Genomic DNA, 6,808 nt, shown 5'->3' with positions numbered 1-6,808 from the left:
TTGCAGTTTTGGTGGTTTGGCTTGCATTTCAGTTTTTTCACATTGAAATTTACCAGATTGCGTGTCTTTGAGACCTATGATAGTCCAGGAATGATAATTGCCCCCATGATGACACACCATTTTCAAAAGCAGACCACCCAAGGTATTGCAAATGGGGTATGTCCAGTCTTTTTTGGTAGCCACTTAGTCACAAACACTGGTCAAAATTAGCGTTCATAATTGTGTTTTGCATTTTTAACACACAAACAAATATAATTGCAACTTGGCCAGTGTTTGTGACTAACTGGCTACTAAAAAAAGACTGGACATAACCCAAATTGATTACCCTGGGTTGTCTACACTAATTACACATTATTAAGGTCATTGAGCTGACATGTTAGATAGGCTTTTTGTGTTCCTTTCTTTAATAAGTTTCCTTGGTTTAATTGGTGATGACACACCATTTTCAAAAGTAGACAACCCAAGGTATTGCAAATGGGGTATGTCCAGTCTTTTTGGTAGCCACTTAGTCACAAACACTGGTCAAAATTAGCGTTCATATTCATTTGTTTGCATTTTTCACACACAAACAAAGATGAACACTACATTTGACTAGTGTATGGTAAATGTCAATGTGCATAAACTGAAAAATGTGACATGCTATATTTGACTCTGTAATTTTCCAAAACACCATAAAACCTGTACATCACAAAGCAAACCGTATTATGACATTCACAGGTAAAATGCTCCGCAGAAGAAAAAATTTAAACATTTCTTAGTTTCTCTTTTTTTTTTTAACATTTTATTCATAGTAAATTGTTTCTTATATAAATATTTGATGTTAAAAGAAAGCCCTGTTTCTTCTGAACAAAATTATATATAATAAGTGTAGGTGCATTTAATATGAAAGAGGTGACTTACAGTTGAACATATATGTAGCGCAAATTAACCCCTTAACACCGTTACGGCATTCTATGCTGTCCCTATTTAAATAGGCTTTAAAGCCGTTGCGGTGGCATAAAAACGCCGTAAAGGCTTAAGCCCCCAGAAGGTAAAATGTACTTACCTCCGCCACGATCCTCTTCAGGAGTAATGCCTGACAGCCCTCCCACAGCAAATCAGGCCCCCGGGGGCCATGTGATCTCTCTCAAAAAGTCTTATGACATTTACAGCTAAAATGTGAGGCGGAACAACCATTTTTTAAAAATGTTTTTAATTTCTTACAGTTTTTTTATTTTATTCATAATAAATTATGTTTCATATATGAATAGTTCATGAAATTAAAGCCTTGTTTCTCCTAAACAAAATGATATATAATAAGTGTGGGTGCATTTAATATGAAAGAGGTGAATTACGGTTGAACAGACAAAGAGCGCAAATTCCAGTTTTTGTTTACATTTTGTTTTGATCAGAATGTGTACTATTGACTCCGTCCTGGAGGGGTTAAATGTTTTGTTTATGTTTTGTTTTGATCAGAACTTGTACAATTGTCCTTAACCCCTTAACGACGCTGGACGGAAATTTTCCGTCAAGGCAGACCTACCCTTAAGGACGCTTGACGGAAAATTTCCGTCATTTACTAAAGTTAACGCCAGATCGCCGCGATCGCGGCGATCGTGGGGTTAACGCTGTTGCTGGGTGCCTCGGCATTTGAGGAAGCCCAGCATCAGCCAATAGCGCTGTCCCAGCACATGTGATCACTGTGACAGCCAGTCACAGCGATCACAGTGCTGCTGGGATTTCCTGATCCTCCTCCCTCCACCTCTGTGTGTGTTTAGAAGTGGAGAGAGACGGATCGGTTGAAATTTTGTGTCCCTGACAGACACAAAGTATTTTAAAGTTAAAAAAATCCCTTTACTTCCTTTCCCTGTAAAAATTAACAAGGGTTTAACCCTTTGATCACTGGCAGCAGTGATCACAATACTGATCACAGTACTTTACTTAGATCAGTTTTTTTTTTTGTAACCCTCAGGGGTTAACTTTATTTTATTTTAAACCCTCAGGGGTTAAATATATTTAATTTATTTTTTGTACTATTATTTTCAGTTAATTAGTTAGCTGGGGTGGATTGGAGCTAGGGGGAATTGGGGAATCTAGCATTAGTGTAGCTAGGAAGCTGAAAAGTTTTAGAAAGTTATTAAAAGTTATTAAAAGTTTGTAAAAGTTTGTAAAAGTTTATAAAATCATACAAAAAAGTGAAGAAAGGAAAAAAGAGGAAAAAAAAGTAGTTTATTTTAAGTCAAAGCATTTCTGCTTTGCTAGGTGTAAGCACTGTGTTTAGCGGTGATCTGATTTCTGTTTTTACCCACAGGGGTTAATTTTTTTTTACGTTTTTAGAAGTTTTTAAGAGTTTTAAAAAAGTTTAAAAAAGTATTAAAAAAAGTTCAGAAAACAAAAAAAGTATAAAAAAAGTTAAAAAAAACTAAAAAATACGTTATTTAGTTAAAGTTAATTTTAAGCTTTGACCATGCTTAGAAGGTTTAGTGCCGAGGAGGCATATAATATATTAGCAGCCGACTCAGAGGCAACCGACACTGCCTCAGAGAGTGTAGAGGGTGACTATGTGCCAGACACAGATGAAGAGAGTGAAGATACCCCTGGCACTGCTCCTGACGCTGATATTTGGGTGCCCCCTAACAATTTTGTCCCCGACATCCCTCTGTTCACTGCGACTCCTGGTATTCAGGGAGACGTGACCAGCTATAACTCCCAGGATTTTATGGAGCTGTTCCTTGGGGATGATTTTTTAGGGCAGATAGTTACACAAACAAATATTTATGCAGCGCAGTATCTGGCACAAAATGCAACAAGTCACCTTGCCAAAAAAGGGAGCTGGTACCCCACTAGTGTGCCAGAGTTAAAACAGTTCTGGGCACTAACCATCCTGATGGGAATTATAAAAAAGCCCAGCATCCGAATGTACTGGTCCAAAAACCCAGTATGCAATACTCCCATTTTCTCTCAGACCATGAGTAGGCCCAGATATGAATCAGTACTGCGCTTTCTGCACTTCAATGACAATTTGAAGTGCCACCCCAAAGATCATCCGCAGTATGACAAACTCTATAAAATCCGCCCCCTAATTAACCATTTTAATAAAGAATTTGGCCTAATTTATACTCCCCAAAAGAATATATGTATTGACGAGTCCCTAATGAAATACAAGGGTAGACTGGGGTTTAAGCAATACATACCAGCCAAAAGATCCCGGTATGGCATCAAGCTATACAAGTTATGTGAAAGTAGCAGTGGGTATGTTTATACCTTCAGAGTATATGAAGGTAAAGATAGCCACCGGGATCCCCCAGGTTGCCCTGATGTAGTTGGGACTAGCGGAAAAATAGTTTGGGATCTAATGAACCCGCTACTGAACAAGGGGTACCACCTCTACCTTGATAATTACTACAATAGCATACCCCTTCAAAAAATGCTATATTGTTTTGAGACTGTGGTCTGCGGCACTATCCGCAAGACACGCACTGGCTTCCCCAAGGCTCTGGCAGAGAAAAAAATTAAAAAGGGGGAAACTGCTGCTCTATGCCAGGACGAACTGCTGGCTCTGAAATACAGAGACAAAAAGGAGGTGTTCATACTGACTACCATGCACAGTGAACACACACGCAGGGTCGCAGTCCGTGGCAGACAGGAAACAAGATGGCTGCCTGTCTGCATTAAGCAATACAACAAACACATGGGGGGAGTTGACCTGTCTGATCAACTGCTGCAGCCATATCTGATAATGAGAAAGACCAGGGCCTGGTATAAGAAAGTGGGCATTTATTTAATGCAAATGGCTACTCATAACGCATTCATCCTTTTCAAAAAGGCAAATCCTCAGCTGAAATGTACTTTTCTTACATTTCAGTTCCAGCTAATTTCGGTGCTGCTCACTGAGTGCCACAGTGGGGAGCCATCAGCAGGGCCTAGCAGCAGAAATATTCAGACAGGTCACTTCTGCTTTCGGATACCACCAACCCCCAAAAAAAAGACCCCCCAGAAAAGGTGCAGGCTGTGTTACCAGAGAGGCATTCGAACGGAGACCAGTTTCTACTGCCCTGATTGTCCCTCTCAGCCTGGCCTTTGTATTGGGAACTGTTTTAAATTATTTCATACTCAGGGCCAATAGTATGTTGTAGTTCTTCTGTTATTTAACCACTGACTATATATATATTATTTTATTTTTAATTTAGTTAATTGGGGTGGATGATAGTTCCTGGGAAATTGGGGAGTTTAGTGCGTATGCTAGGGGTAAAAATACAAAATAAATAAATAAATAAATAAATAAAATAAAATAACATTATTATAACATTGTTTTGTTAAAGTTCTTGTGTAAAAAGTTAAAAATGCTTAGGAAGTACAGTTAGAGAATTCTGACAGCGGATTGAGATGTGACAGACAGTGCCTCAGAGTTTGACCCAAAATGGGACATGGACCCAGCATGCAAATTCAAAGTTTGAAACAAACCTGAAATGACTGAGTCTCAAATGTGCCCCTTCAACATCCACATATACCTGAGAAAGGTACACACGGGGGTATTGCTGTACTCAGACGACATAGCTGAGTGACATATGAAGCATTATACTGCCGTAGCACACCTAAGGATTGTAAACTATGCATTAAAATCTCAAAGTGTGTGCCGAAAAGGCAGAGAAAATGCTTACTACTACTAGACTTGGTACTCACTAGCGAAAAAATTATCCCACCCTAAGGTTCAAAACGGGCCTTTTGAAATACCCTGGGGTGTCTTCTTTAAAAAATGGTAGGCCTTTGTTGGGGAAGTTTGAATTCTCAACCTGTTAAATGCCCAAAATGGGACATGGACCCAGCGTAAAAATTCAAAGTTTGAAACAGACCTCAAATTGCCGAGTCTCAAAGTTGCCCCTCCAACATCCACATATACCTGGGAAAGGTACACACGAGGGTATTGCTGTACTCAGACGACATAGCTGAGTGACATATGAAGCGTTATACTGCCGTAGCACACCTAAGGATTGTAAACTATGCAGTAAAATCTCAAAGTGTGTGCCAAAAAGGCAGAGAAAATGCTTACTACTACTAGACTTGATACTAACTAGCGAAAAAATGATTCCACCCTAAGGTTCAAAATGGGCCTTTTGAAATACCCTGTGGTGTCTACTTTAAAAAAACGGTAGGCCTTTGTGGGGAATGTTTGAATAAGCAACCTGCTATTAGAACCCAAAATGAGTCATAAACCTATAAAATTATGTGAAAACTGAAATGGTCAGGTCTCCTATATGGCAGTGTAGCGTCAGGTATTCCGACTGAAGGCCTACATTGGGGGTATCGTTTTACTCATAGGAGATAGCTCAGCATAATTTAGGTTGTTTGATCATATTGGAACATCTCAAATATACAAAATGCCCAGCACAAATGTAATGCTTAAGGAAAAAATGCGAAAAATATTTTTTTACCACAAACTTTGACATATAATGGCGAAAAAATGGCGACATGTTAAGGCACAATATATGCCATATGAGATACCCTGGAGTGTCTGCTTTCACAAATGGTAGGCCTTTTTGCGGTTTTTGAAACAGTCCAACTGCTATAATGGCCCAAATTGAAACATAAGCCCTGCAAATCCGTCTCTCAAAATTCTACTCTAAAAACTGAAATGGTCAGGTCTCCTTTATGGCACTGTAACGTCACCAAATAGTGTCAAAGACATACATTGGGGGTATTGTTTTACTCAGAAGACTTAGCTGAGCATAATTAGGGGTGTTTTATCATAGTGGAACATATCAAATATACAAAATGCCCAGCACAAATGTAATGCTTAAGGAAAAAATGCGAAAAATATTTTTTTACCACAAACTTTGACATATAATGGCGAAAAAATGGCGACATGTTAAGGCACAATATATGCCATATGAGATACCCTGGAGTGTCTACTTTCACAAATGGTAGGCCTTTTTGCGGTTTTTGAAACAGTCAAACTGCTATAATGGCCCAAATTGAAACATAAGCCCTGCAAATCCGTCTCTCAAAATTCTACTCTAAAAACTGAAATGGTCAGGTCTCCTTTATGGCACTGTAACGTCACCAAATAGTGTCAAAGACATACATTGGGGGTATTGTTTTACTCAGAAGCCTTAGCTGAGCATAATTAGGGGTGTTTTATCATAGTGGAACATATCAAATATACAAAATGCCCAGCACAAATGTAATGCTTAAGGAAAAAATGCGAAAAATATTTTTTTACCACAAACTTTGACATATAATGGCGACAAAATGGCGACATGTTAAGGCACAATATATGCCATATGAGATACCCTGGACTGTCTACTTTCACAAATGGTAGGCCTTTTTGCCGTCATTTGAACAACCAAACTACTATAATGCCCCAAAATAAGACATAGGTCCATTAAATCCATCTTTGAATTTTCTAACTGTAGAAACTGAAATAGTCTGGCCTCTTATATTTCATTATAGCTTCCCAAAATAGTGGCAAAGGCATACAAGGGGGGTATTGTTGTACTCAGCAGATGTTGCTGAACACAAAATGGGATTTTGACCAGGAATAGCACACAGCAGCTTTACAAAATACACATTTAAAAAACCTTGTTATATGTGTGTATTTCAAAAAACAGAAAAAACACAATTTTACTGCAATATGTAGCAGAGATTGGTGGGAAAATGGCTATGTAAAAAGTGTCAAAATACCCTTAAATAAATAGCCTGTGATGTCTTCTTTATATAAATATATACTTTTGTGTAGCAATTTTGTTTTCTGTGACAGCTGTCAAACTTACAAGTCAAACATACCAACTTCTAAAAGATTTTCACATTTAAATTTTATATTACTCCTTGT

The sequence above is a fragment of the Pelobates fuscus genome, chromosome 10 (assembly GCF_036172605.1).
Source record: "Pelobates fuscus isolate aPelFus1 chromosome 10, aPelFus1.pri, whole genome shotgun sequence".
Taxonomy (NCBI): Eukaryota; Metazoa; Chordata; class Amphibia; order Anura; family Pelobatidae; genus Pelobates; species Pelobates fuscus.
This window is presented reverse-complemented; position numbering follows the sequence as displayed.